The sequence below is a fragment of the Dermacentor andersoni genome, chromosome 2 (assembly GCF_023375885.2).
Source record: "Dermacentor andersoni chromosome 2, qqDerAnde1_hic_scaffold, whole genome shotgun sequence".
In the NCBI taxonomy this organism is placed as follows: Eukaryota; Metazoa; Arthropoda; class Arachnida; order Ixodida; family Ixodidae; genus Dermacentor; species Dermacentor andersoni.
The window spans coordinates 162,058,687-162,073,410 of NC_092815.1; the positions used below are offsets into that span (position 1 = coordinate 162,058,687).

Here is a 14,724-nt window from a genome sequence, read left to right on the forward strand (position 1 = left end):
AATTTCGAAGTATTTGCAACAATTCAGCGTATTGCAAATGAGGGGGGAAAAGGGGAGTTCCATACTTTGATCGTTTCCGAACGACGCACCTAAGCCGACCCTACATGTTTAACGCAGTGTGGCACTCTACCAAAGAAATAATTGCCCTTATGGTCTATATTCGGGCTTAGACCACAATATCGAAGTCAGTGCGCAGCCAAACTGAAGCTTACTACGAGTCCTTAGTCCCGACAACCAGCGTCGACTCCAACGATCCGCCTACCTACGTTGTCTTTCTCCCAATACAAGCATCCTTCAAGCTTGCAGATGAGGAATCCTACCAGCTCATAAACTAATGAAACAAACATCTTTTCTGGAGTGCAACTCTTAGGGACCCCTTTCTGTATCATCGTACACGTCCCTCGGCGTAACCGAGTGAATGAGCACAGCGAAGGATGAAATAACGAAGGCGGAGTGCGGTGAGGGATGAAAGACAGCGATAGCGAAGGAACTGTGAGGAGGTAGTTGGAGGAAAACGGTAGAGAAAAAGCGTGAGGAGGTTAGCATAGTGCCGCGTAAGGCAGGGTTTCTGGGGACGGCCGCTATGACAAAGTGCCAGAGCAGCGCGCCGTCGTCTCTTCACCGATGACGCCACCCATACCATATATAAAAACAAAGCGCTGCGTGAGCGGAGGTCTGTCTGCGGCGGCTTCTGTGAATTGCGCCCAAGCGTCACACACGCTCTCTCGCAATCTCCCCATCAGCGATGCATTCGCGCCAGCCTTCGCTGCGTTTGCAATGTGCCGCACTAAACATATTGTCGACGCCGGCCAGTATATTGCGAAATAAAAGCACGCATAGAGCTGCGCTCCAATTGCGCATTATGGAGTATCGTAAGGGTTAGTAAATTTTTTTACAGCGATGCTGTGTATGGCTAGGTTCTTGCGAAAAATGTGTCCGTTGGGAAGAACGGTGTAGATCGAAAATTTCTCCCCTTACGTGGGTCGATCCAGAAGATAGTGCAATACCGGCCCGACCCACGGTGGAGGTGAATCAGGCTTTAAGCACTCCGCCCACTTGCAAAAATAAGTTTGTTTGTAAATAATGCTTGTATTTGGACCTAATATCGTAGGTCCCAATACAACCTGTACATTAGGTCCAAATACAACCCGTATCAGATATTAAGCTGATAAGAACAGATACTATACATTGACCTGAGTGGGCCATGTTTACGTTCGCACCACCTTCTCTTCGTTGTCGTTCACATCGCTTGCGTATCTCCTTTCCTTTCCTTTCGCTCTCCCGTGGTGGCGGTTCCATAAGCGTGCTGCTCACCAGGACCACGAGGGCGAAAGATATGCCAACCATCCATGTGGCTTCGATACCACAAACTTGGAACGTTTCACCGGAGCAACGGCCAGGTTTCTGAGGGAGTTTATGGGGAAACAATTTTGCGTGGCCTGCGTTATGTATGACCACTTGTGGTTTTCAAGTGACCTCACAGCCACAACTGCTCTGTAGGACGTCGAGCAACGCACGAACGCCTGGGTGGCGGAGAAGCAGTGTGTGTCCTCAGAGGGCGGTGAGATGCGAGTCTGGTTTACGTGGTGGGATTCGCTGCTAAACTTTGTCGTCCCACGGTTTGCAAAACACCCAAAACGTCTCAAAATACCCTACGCCTTCTTAAACGTATCTCAAACAGACGAGGGCGACTCAAAGAAGAGAGCCTTCTCCGCCTCGTGCAGTCCTTTGTCATATGTCACATTACCTACGTTGCTGTGTACCTCAACTGGTACCGGACTGAGCAAAACAAGCTCTAAACCCTCATACGAGGGGTCTACAAGCAAACACTTGGACTCCCGCATTACACCAGTGAACTCTTCAACCATCTGGGAGTACACAACACCCTTGCCGAACTCATTGAAGCCCAACAACGCTCTCAGCTTGAACGGCTCACCCCTACTGAAACGGGACCCTTTATTCTATCCAGGCTTGGCTTCACTTACCATCAGCAACAGGGCCCCAAACAATCGATCCCGACTGACATCCGTAGCTAGATGTACACAGACCCTACCCCTAGAAACATGCACCCTGAATATAACAGAGCCCGGCGCCAAGTTCGGGCCGGAGTTATCATAAAAGCCCTTGCTCCCGTACCTGGCGTCACATTTGTTGATGCAGCCCAATATTCCCATGGCACACGATTTGTGGCTGCCGCCACACGCGATGGCGTCCTACACCACGCCTCCAGTGTCACTACCCCCACTGCCGAGACGGCCGAAGAAGTGGCCATCACCCTGGCCACTCTAGATCCCACCTGTCACACCATCATGTGTGACTCTCGCTCAGCCGTCACTAACTTCAGCAAAGGATGTATTTCTCCTTAAGCTATTCGCATCCTCTGCCAGGCACCACACTCTAAAGACAGCATGATCTCCCTGACATGGATCCCCGCCTATGCGGGCCCTGTCCACCCACACCTCCCCAACCTCAACGAGGTCACCCACTCCATTGCACGAGGCCTAGTCAACCACGCCGGAGTCACTGGAGAAGAGTTGGACACCAGGAACAACCTCACCACTTATAACGATCTCGTTAAGGCATTTTACCTCAGTCGCGGAGCCCTCCCCCCCCCCCCCCCTCCCTCACCCCAAGTTCAGCCGGGCGCAAGCTACCACCCTGCCTCTGCTACAAACACGTACCCTTCACCCGCCCACCTCCACCTTATATTCCCAGACGTTTACACTACCCCCAACTGCCTGTGCTGTGGCACTCATCCAGCTACGCTTACGCATATGATGTGGGAGTGCCCAGCACAGTACACACACATTAACACCACAACCCTCTCGTCGAGGTTGCGTGAGGCTCTGCGGAGCTCCGCCCTCGACGACGAAACGTGGGCGACCCAGCACGACCGTGAGGCGGCGGCGAGGCAAGCCCTCGACGTCCCCTCATGGGAGGCTTAGGCCCGGCCATCATAAAGGGCTATTTCTATAACAAAACTTTATCCCCCCCCCCCACGGTTTGCGACAATACATGGGTATGCATACCACCCGGTGCCTTACCAGCTCCCGAGGCCCAACATCGTGGAGGAGCTATTAGTCAAGCCTCGCCTCCATTTATGTGTATACGGCAATTAAGGGGCCCACATACGCAGCTTTGCTGGCCATCCTGCTTCACAGAATGTAAGGGCACTGAATTTTTTTTCTCTGAAGGCTTTCCAATGGCAACAGGGTCGCACAATGAGACAAGTAATGCGATTGCATTAAAAATATATTCCTTTTTTTAAACCCTTGTGACACGGGCTAATAGCTATGTTCTCTACGGAATTACACAATGCACCAAGGAAAGCTACACAAAATATACTTCGTCCTAGAATAATTAACACTAATGTGAGAATCTATTTTGCATGTGTTTAGAGAAAGTTTATATCAACAAGAGACGATACGAACACTCAGTCCCAATCACGGCACAATCCCTCCAGGCCGATAATTTACCGGGTGTTCAAAATTGAGCTTTATGGCTTTCTTAAAGTTAGTTACTGGCAGGCATGCGGAGGACACCTGTGCAGATGAGTTTTTTCGCCAGGGGGACACGAATTGAGACGATAATTATTGCTCTACGCACCCCAATTAATAAATTGAATAATGAACCTTTTGCTGACTGCAGTAAGCGCTTATGTTCATATGTCATGTTTCTACGTAGTATCTGCTGGAAGAATTCTCTTAGCGTATCTGTGCTCCGAGATATTCGACTCCAAATTTTAATTGTCGTTTGCACGATTACGCATGCAAGAGAGCTAGGATCGAGGTAAAGCTCCTCCCTGATTTGACACGGCTGTTGCGTGCGGCGTTTAGTCTGACAAGAGGGTGGAGGCATAGGTAAAGATAACTGTTCCACTTCCCCTCTCGGCTGAAGAAATCAAGATAGGACAGTGCGGTCTGCCATGCAGTTGTTGCTCTTGATTTCAATAATACTTACAGTACTTGGATATCAGCAGTTACTTTATTTGCGCAGCCCAGGCAAGAAACATGGCTGCTCGTCTAGTCACCATTACGCACGAGCAATGCCCTCCGGCTTCTTTGCTCGCACCCTTATCTCGGTATGACAACTGCCACCATCGTTACAAGCTGCACGGTCGCGTGATACGACAGCGGTACCGGTTTCTTCGCTTTATTATTTTGCTAGCCGAAAGGAGAAGGGGCAGTTATCATCTTTTCAGCTTAGGTCACAACCACGGCCACCATTATACTATGATGATATAGTGGTTACATGGTCACAGTCGGTCACGACAGCCCATGGAGTGGTTCTGTATCTCGGGCTGCTTGGGCTGTGCCTCGTTCGTCGCACACTTCCATAAACGCAGACGCAACTTTAGCAGTTTGTGCAGGTTTCATTTCCTTCTTTGTTTTTTTTTTTTTGTGGCATTGACAGCAGCTGGCAGACTTACGTGACGTTTTCTGTGAGGAGACTCTGACAGTATGACATGACCATAACGTTGACATTCGGGCTGCTGAAAGCCACTGGTGATCACGACACCATAACGAAACCGGAAAACAACTGCCACTGTCAAAAAATTGAATCCAACCGCCAAAAACAACACTGAGCAGTGCGATTCGCATATACGTAAAGTGTCCTCGATAACATAAACAGCGTTTAAAAGGCAACAAATAAAGCAATCACTTTGAGCTATTAAAGTAAATGAGAGCTGACTTCCTTTTGAGGGGGAACTTATCTAAACACGCTGCATGGAATAGTGATGCTTGCTGAGAATTGCACGAAATAGTGTTGTAGGGAATGCCGCCTAATGTGAAACCAAGACCCCTTTATATAGCCGAAGGGATCAAAAATGGCAGACACGTGCTGGCCGGGATTGCTCTCAGTAGACAGTAAGAGAGAATTTCATTAACTTAGACATCTGGGATGCAAATCGAGCCCTGTACATCCAAAATTTCAGCTGGCGCCCCAACATCATAGCTTGTGTAAGCACTATGGGGACACCTCGTTCTGGCGATCACAGCCGATGGCCCTAAATTAATTAACTGAAGCAATCTAAGGTCCTGCTCGGGAACGGTACAATCCATTAGGGGGCAGCGTAAACACGCCGGCGCAGTTTTAATAGCAGGCTCATGGTGTTGCTGACGCGATGGGTCGTCACGAATTGCGAGGCCACACGATCGCGGAGTACGTTTATTGCGATAGGAATCCAAGCTCTATGCGCATTTTCACGCTCTCAGTGCCACCGCTGCCACCATCGTGTGGTCCCGCTTTCGACGGTGCATGTGAGCCTGTTAGCTCTTGGGTTACAGGGTGCCCAGAAACGTGAAGTACGTTTCGCAGCAACAAGGGCGAAGCGGAGTGGACGCCCCTTCAACGCTCCTCTCAGCAGGCTTAGTGGCGGCTCCAAGGCAGCGTTTTGTCTTCCAAGGCTGGTATGAGCGTTGTATGCACGCTCACTATAGCAGCATACTACATCATTCAAGCCAAGCTCCTCTGTGTGTGCACTGGTTTGCGTTGACCGTAAGCCTTACGCTAACGAGATCTTTTACTGGATGTTTGAATAATGCCGGCGGTGTACCATCGGTGTCATCTAGCGCACCATTCAAGTGCGAAGCCTGCAGTCCCAACGTGAGCAGTCCTCATTACGGAAGCGCTATGAGACGCCTTCAGGGAAACATTGCATCTTGCTGTCACTTTCCATGCATCGCCTTCGCGCTAAACTTCCAATTTATTTTGCGACATCTCCGGAAGGTGGCCTGATATACACAGGGAATGAATTCATGCGCCTACTGGAATACAAGATCTCATTGTACCTTGGTCTCATTAGCTAGTTATGCAATGCGCGATTAAGTTTGTGTGTGTTTTCGCCTACCGAAACACGGCCAACGCATGCTTGCATATCGTGGGCTTAATCCACCGGACCGAAGCAAACCCTAATTAGACATGCATCAAAAACAAACTGATTTGCAAGCGAACCTCTAAGTGTCTCTACAGTTTCCAAAATAAAGTACTTGATTTATTTTATATACTTTTGATGATTAATTTATGTTGCATAAGATGGCATGAAAAGTGTATTATGGAATGTTTGAGATCATCTGTCGCCGTTTGTCGCGCGGACCATTCACATGTAAAATTAATTCGAAATTTTGTGATTTCTTACGGGCCATCGGACTTTCAGACAGACTCTCTAGGGCCTTCACTGTTTTGCAAGAATTTAGGTTTACTTTGTCCGTTCACGTATAGCATCGCTGAATCGTCTGCTTGTGTCGGTCATGAGAAAATCAACAGCGGGTGCTGCAGGCTTACTGGAATGCGCTGGCGCGAAAAAATTTGCGCATACCATGTAAAGCAACTTCTTACTATTTCATCCCAAGCGCGCGCCCTTGCTTCCTACAGTTGCGTAGCGCTAAGCTTATGTGCCCTTCGATGACGGTTTGGCCCTGTCTTTAAGGGAACTTCGCGATAGATCCCGTCTCCGAAGTCAACGTCTCGGCTTAGTTGTCTCTGAGTGGCCGCTGCATAATGATTTTTTCCTTTTCTTTTTTTATCTTATCTTCGACTGCACATTTTATTAATGAACGCATAGCAAGCGAGCAAGGCACCTTTTCAATGATGCGGCGCTCCTCCGCATGCACGCTACCTTACTCGCAAATTGTCTCTTCCAAAAACAACGTAATTTGTGTCAGCTAAGTTATCTGTGCTCTTTGTATTCCTGATATATTTCAAACGAACAATGGTGTTAATACCCGAATTCTACTAACGTTGGAGCACTAAAATTAAAGGCAAATTGGCAGGCACCGTGTAAAAAAAAGCGTCGCCTACTAATAAAAAACGCATTTGCGAATCCGAGGAGTTTGAGTTGGGCAAACATTTGAGCCTGCTTCGAAGAATATGAAATTGTCAGTGTTGCTCCCATATTTTCACCCGTATCCCTGAGACTCTCGTGGCATTCAATACCAATACCGTACTCTCTTAAAACTTGTACGCCAGAGAGGCACTTCCTCGGCACACACTCAGCTAACCTTTCCGTGGGTCTATTTCAGTCTGTACGCCATAAATGTCAATACAGGAGGGACGTGGACGCGCAAGTCTATCCATCTCGCGGATAAGCGACACCGTCCATGCACTGCCAAGGAAGACAGAACGGGGCGAGCACATTTTCAATAAGTTATTCATCATGCCAGTTCAGATTTCGCCGGCCATCTATCTTTGTGTCCGAGGCAGGCCTCAAATTCTCGCCCAATTGAACCAGTATCTTCAGACTGCTACCCATTTTTGCCATACACCGATTTGCGAAAACCAGTGTTTTTTTCTTCTGTGCGACAACTAAACGTAGCCCGAACCCCGTGACAAACTGAACAAACTTTAGCTTCGCACGAGCACTTACATAGCGACACACCCATATGCACCTCTTTTCGAGCCTCAACGTAAAAGAACTATATTTAATTAAATTTTCTCGTTCTGATAACCCGACAAAAACAGTGCGATGGATTATGAGTTTTATTTGGGCTTTGCTGATAAATGCGTCACCATTCGGCGGGATCTTTGCGTAATGTAGAGTAATTTTTGCGAGCGCCTTTAGCACGCGAAGCCGAGCAGATCACAAGAGGCGAAAATAGTCTGGTAAATGTGGATCTCGACGGGCGTTCTAATTATAGGCTGCACCACATATGAACAATGGTGATTTTGACTTTCGGCCACAATGCAAGAGTGCGACCTGTCAACATTAGCAAGGCTTAGCATATGCACAGTTCCCATCACGCCATCTGCAAATGTTTCGCGCCGCAAAATTTGCTAACTCATTGGTTACCAGTGGTTTCTCTCATTAGCAATCTAGTGTGCTGTGTGAACTATTCATCATCATCATCAGCCTGGTTACGCCCACTGCAGGGCAAAGGCCTCTCCCATACTTCTCCAACTGCCCCGGTCATGTACTAATTGTGGCCATGTTGACCCTCTAAACTTCCTGATCTCATCTGCCCACCTAACTTTCTGTCGCCCCCTGCTACGCTTCCCTTCCCTCGGAATCCAGTCCGTAACCCTTAATGACCATCGGTTATCTTCCCTCCTCATTACATGTCCTGCCCATGCCCATTTCTTTTTCTTGATTTCAACTAAGATGTCATTAACGTGCGTTTGTTCCCTCACCCAATCTGCTCTTTTCTTATCCCTTAACGTTACACCTATCATTCTTCTTTCCATAGCTCGTTGCGTCGTCCTCAATTTAAGTAGAACCCTTTTCGTAAGCCTCCAGGTTTCTGCCCCGTACGTGAGTACTGGTAAGACACAGCTCTTATACACTTTTCTCTTGAGGGATAATGGCAACCTGCTGTTCATAATCTGCGAATGTCTGCCAAACGCACGCCAGCCCATTCTCATTCTTCTGATTATTTCAGTCTCATGATCCGGATCAGCAGTCACTGCCTGTCCTAAGTAGATGTATTCCCTTACCACTTCCAGTGCCTCGCTATCTATCGTAAACTGCTGTTCCCTTCCGAGACTGTTAAACATTACTTTAGTTTTCTGCAGATTAATTTTTAGTCCCACCCTTCTGCTCTGCCTCTCCAGGTCAGTGAGCATGCATTGCAGTTGGTCCCCTGAGTTACTGAGCAAGGCAACATCATCGGCGAAGCGCAAGTTACTAAGGTATTCTCCATTTACTCTTATCCCCAATTCTTCCCAATCCATGTCTCTGAATACCTCCTGTAAACACGCTGTGAATAGCATTGGAGAGATCGTATCTCCCTGCCTGACGCCTTTCTTTATTGGGATTTTGTTGCTTTCTTTATGGAGGACTACAGTGGCTGTGGAGCCGCTATAGATATCTTTCAGTATTTTTACGTATGGCTCGTCTACACCCTGATTCCGCAATGCCTCCATGACTGCTGAGGTTTCGACTGAATCAAACGCTTTCTGGTAATCAATGAAAGCTATATATAATGGTTGGTTATATTCCGCACATTTCTCTATCACCTAATTGATAGTGTGAATATGATCTATTGTTGAGTAGCCTTTACGGAATCCTGCCTGGTCCTTTGGTTGACAGAAGTCTAAGGTGTTCCTGATTCTATTTGCAATTACCTTAGTAAATACTTTGTAGGCAACGGACAGTAAGCTGATCGGTCTATAATTTTTCAAGTCTTTGACGTCCCCTTTCTTATGGATTAGAATTAGGTTAGCGTTCTTCCAAGGTTCCGGTATGCTCGATGTCATGAGGCATTGTTTATACAGGGTGGCCAGTTTTTCTAGAACAATCTGCCCACCGTCCTTCAACAAATCTGCTGTTACCTGATCCTCCCCAGCTGCCTTCCCCCTTTGCATAGCTCCCAAGGCTTTCCTTACTTCTTCCGGCGTTACTTGTGGGATTTCGAATTCCTCTAGACTATTCTCTCTTCCATTATCCTCGTGGGTGCCACTCGTACTGTATAAATCTCTATAGAACTCCTCAGCCACTTGAACTATTTCATCCATATTAGTAATGATATTGCCGGCTTTGTCTCTTAGCGCATACATCTGATTCTTGCCAATTCCTAGTTTCTTCTTCACTGCTTTTAGGCTTCCTCCGTTCCTGAGAGCTTGTTCAATTTTATCCATATTATACTTCCTTATGTCAGCTGTCTTACGCTTGTTGATTAACTTCGAAAGTTCTGCCTGTTCTATTCTAGCTGTAGGGTTAGAGGCTTTCATAGATTGGCGTTTCTTGATCAGATCTTTCGTCTCCTGCGATAGCTTACTGGTATCTTGTGTAACGGAGTTACCGCTGACTTCTATTGCACACTCCTTAATGATGCCCACAAGATTGTCGTTCATTGCTTCAACACTAAGGTCCTCTTCCTGAATTAAGGCCGAATACCTGTTCTTCAGCTTGATCTGGAATTCCTCTATTTTCCCCTTTACCGCTAACTCATTGATGGGCTTCTTATCTACCAGTTTCTTCCATTCCCTCCTCAGGTCTAGGCTAATTCGAGTTCTTACCATCCTGTGGCCACTGCAGCGCACCTTACCGAGCACGTCCACATCTTGTATGATGCCAGGGTTAGCGCAGAGTATGAAGTCTATTTCATTTCTAGTCTCGCCGTTCGGGCTCCTCCACGTCCACTTTCGGCTATCCCGCTTGCGGAAGAAGGTATTCATTATCCTCATATTATTCTGTTCTGTTCTGTTATTCTGTTATTCTATTATTCTGTTATTAATCTGTGAACTATTGCCGGACGCCTAAGCAGTGTTGGCTCACTCTATAACACTTCTCTTCTGCGCAAACGAGCCGAAAGTACATATGTTCGTGTGAACAGTTTAAAAACAAACACGCAGAAGATGCAAGCAAGAAAAAATGTTCACGGTGTTTCATGTATACTCACCACGTGCTTTTTATAGATAAATATACAGACCCACGGGAATGACTGGAGAAAGACGATCCTGCTTGTCCTTCTTTATTAAGTTATAATTGTCTAATTGTCTCTCTGATTGCCTCTCAGATCTACTGGTCACTGCTGGATTGTAATCTGTGCAACTAGAGTTGGAAACCGCCAGAATCGGTGCGGTGGCAATAACGTTCCTGAATTCAGCAAAAAAGCAAAAAGTACAGTTATGTGCATTCTGAATATAGATACATATACATATATATATATATATATATATATATATATATATATATATATATATACAGAAAGATAGATGGATAGATAGATATAGCGTTACGGCTTTGATCTGATCGGACTAGGAGCAGTGTAGTGGCGAAAGTCTAGGCAGAGCACGGCGTCCGAGTGCAAGCGGCATTCAAGAGCGAAAGCGCTGAAGAGGACGACCGACTATGTCGTTCCAATCCATGTCAACAATTACCCTCGGGAACGTAAAGGAAGCCACACGGCGACCTAACAGCTTCTCATTATGAGTGGGTCATAGTAGGTATTGAGGCGGTGGATGTTGACAATGTCCCGTCCACGACGGCGCATGGCTGAAGACGGTTCAACGGGCTCGATCACGTAGTTGACCGGAGATGTGCGTTCGACGACGTGATAGGGGCCCTCATACTTAGGCAGTAGTTTCGACGAGGGACCACAGGCAGCAGAAGGAACCGAGAGCCACACAAGTGCTCCGGAGAGGAACGTGGGTGCAGAAGTGGTGCCACCGCTAACGCTCTTCTGGCGCACTTGGTCATGTGAAGTAAAGGCCAGCGCCAGATCGCGACACAATTCGGCATGCCTGGAAGTGGTAGAAATAGGTGCACACTCGTATGCATCCAGCTTGTAGGGCAGGACAGTGTCGACTGCGTGCGACGGGTGCCGGTCGTACAGTAAGAAAAGGGGTGAAAGGTCAGTGGCGCTCTGAGTGGCGGTATCGTAGGCGTAGGTTGCGAAGGGCAAAAGTATATCCCAATTTGTGTGGCCGGAGGCTACGTACATTGCGAGCGTGTCGACGAGCGTACGGTTAAATCGTTCTCTGAGGCCATTGGTCTGCGGATGGTAAGCAGGAGTTGTGGTGGACTCCAGTGGTGGATCATCACGCAGTATGAATCGGGAAAGTGTATATATATATAAATAGATTTAGTAACGCGCCGGCTGGCCTATCAGCTGATAGCTTGGTAAACCAGGCATTTCGTACGAGTCTTCTTCACTTACGTATCGCACCGGACACAGATATTCGTACTAATTCGTGCTATAATGTGTGTATGTATGTATGTATGTATGTATGTATGTATGTATGTATGTATGTATGTATGTATGTATGTATGTATGTATGTATGTATGTATGTATTTCTTGTGTGCGTCTGAAGAGCAGCAAAATCGGCCACGATAGAGAGAGAGGGATAAAGAGATTTATTGGAACGCCGAGAATTCTCCTGGCGTGTGCTGCCTTGCACGTTTTATTCTTGTTATTAACTCAATTAATCGGGGCTAAGGCGTTGACAAATATTCTTGCCTTCGATGAACGGCGAACATAAACAGACTTCTCCAGGGCTTAACATTGTACTGAAAACGCTCGTTCATAGGCAAACCAAGCACCGTCAAAATGTAACATTTATATTACATGCCCAGCGCTTACGCCTCGATTCTTAACAGGTTACAGATGTGCCGTTGGAACGTGTTCATGCTGCACTGCTACTGCTTTGTCAATTTTTCAAATTTCCGCCCCCGCTGCTGTTCTGACCTTGCGTTTGGCGCATGATAGCCTGAGTTACTTATGCACCTATAAACCCAACACAACACAACAAGACACAACGCTGTTCTTGGATTCTGGGATGCTCAGCACAGCATGGAATGACCAGTCAATCATATTTCTACACTACGATTGGGCTGCTAGTTGTTGGATTCGGCGACAAGCATGCACTCATCTGGAAAGTGTGGTAGAAGAGCACCTATATAAACTGCATGAATGCCCATGATTTCTTGCACTTGGTTGTGATACTTCAGCCCAGCGATGACGCCTCGTTTAATAACAGGTAGAATCTTACTACTTCGTCTTTTTTTTTTTTTGTGTGTCGCCGGAACTAGAGTTTTGGAGTAGACAGAAATTTTGTTGTTGATTAGCGAAATCACAATGCCTCACGATGATGAAGGTTGCATGGCGCTTCAGACACAGCCGCGCACTTACGTAAAGTTAATTACGTGTTTAAGCTTCAGCCATTTCTATCACTTACGGCAATCTTTCTCGCGTATTGTCCCTGAATACGTTAACCAAAATGAGGCTATCTAAACAAGGTGCGTGAGTTTGCAAAACCAGTAGAACTACGAAAAACCGTGCTGGTTCTGGCTTCAGAGTCTGACACTGCTTATATTCTGGAAAACACGATTCTGATTGGATCACTGGGGGCTGAGCTCAAGGACATACAAGAGATTCTTGTTCCCTTGCCATTGCTGGCTCAAAAAGTGGACACGACTTTAGGTGCCAAAGTAGAGTTTTCGAAAGTATGGCAGTCCGTTGATGACTTGGAGGAGGCAGTGACGTTTATGTCAAATGAATACGGTTCTGTTATGACCCTGCTAAATGAATGTAAGACTCGAAGCGCCAAGTACGAACCTGATTACCTCGGATTGCCGACCTATCATTTAACGTGCAAATGTACCCAAATCAGCTTTAGCGTCTGCACAAAGTTCAATATGACAGTGAGCAATATAGTCGTAATGCTAATTTGGAAATTGACGGCCTTTCCCGAGAACACGATGACTTGAAGCAGACGTTGGGGTAGCTTGCTGCAATACTGGGATTAGTAGACTTCACCCAATCACAAGTGGTAGCTGGTCATCGCTTGCAAAGAAAGCGCGACTCAATTCCTACAGAACTGCTTTGCTACACGTCTGTGACCGCTCAGCAAATATGGTTGGAGGCTTGTGGCAAGCTGCAGGAGCGTGATCAATCTAATCGGCTGCCAGAATTGTTTTCGGATTAAAATGTAAACAATAAAATATCAAGACTTGTTCTGGAAGCCAAGGACCGTAGCCAACGGAGGTGGGATAACAGTTTGGCTGGGTCAAAGCCGGAAAGATTTTCGCAAAGAAAGATTAATCCTTGGCTCTGATTTGGATCAACACGCTAGCATAACTTGAAAAGAAGGTCCAACATAATGGCAAGCACGTGCCATGATCTCCCTGATCTTCAGTCATTCTGTGACAGCTACAGACAGAAGTCGAAGCCTGACTTCATTATAGTTAACCTTACGTGCAAGTTTTAGCTCTAGGGCTCTTATGAAATACATGGCAAAAAGAAATCGTTTATCTCAGCAACCACTGCACCAAATCTCATGAGGTTTGTCACACTTAAAAAGAAAAGTGAAGATATAGTGACTGTTAGTAGCAAGTTTTCGATTAAGGCCGGCAATTTCTAACAAAGATGGTTGAAAATCACAAACCTTTAGAAAACGAAACTATTAAGTTGACAGCCATGTCTCTCAGCAATGAAAAATCACAGACCACAATTGTATAAATTGCATCTAATAGTGGATATAAACAAAATTTATGTATTAGGCATTGTTCTCGAATCCACCAGTAGTATGTGAGCAGAGGTTTAGTGAAACTCTTACTAACAGCGTAACAAATTGGTGTTCAAATTGGCGCGAATCAGAGTTGGCCACTGGTCGAACAGATGGTCGAACAGATGCAGCTTACAAAACTGCGATATCTGTTATTGATACAGTGGTACAAATCTGTAAACTTCCTGCTATTATTTTATTCAAGGTTACAAATTTGGTAAAGTAAAGAAAAAAACTTCAGGTCTTGAATCAAGATTTAGCTTCCAACAGTCTCTAGCATAAATGTTTTGTCTAAAATACAACACATTTACTTGAAGTTTGCCCAGTGGTTATCTAAGAAATGTATTTCTGCTTTTTACATGTATTTTATTACGCGGCATCGCATTTGGTTCCGAGATAAAGCTTCGGCTTAGGATAAAAAACTTTCGAAAATATTAGAACAAATTTAAAGTTGTTGTCACTTCAACACTCAGTTTTCTGGATATGTTTGTATTACAGAAATTAACATCCCAGAAATATGGCTGTAAACGAAATTTCGCCACTGTTATCAATGACACTTTGATAGAAGATCACGTCGGCGAGGAGGATGGATTGCTATTTTCGTCAAAAATATGTAATGCGTCTCACAGATTGATGTATCATTCACTTTCTCAGGATGTCGTGTTATCAATGTAGCTCAGGGGTGGTTTCTTAGCTCCTTTTATCAGTGTTCGCAGTTTTTCGCGTTCTATCAAATAGTGTCAGCGACATTTTAATAGAAGTGGAAGCATTTTCACAGC

The 14,724-nt window shown here is 46.0% G+C and overlaps 1 pseudogene; it reads right to left on the bottom strand.

Annotated features, from left to right (window-relative positions):
• Positions 1-973: 973 nt before the first annotated feature.
• Positions 974-1,206, bottom strand: LOC126541062 (U2 spliceosomal RNA; annotated as a pseudogene).
• Between the last annotated feature and the right edge of the window lie 13,518 nt (positions 1,207-14,724).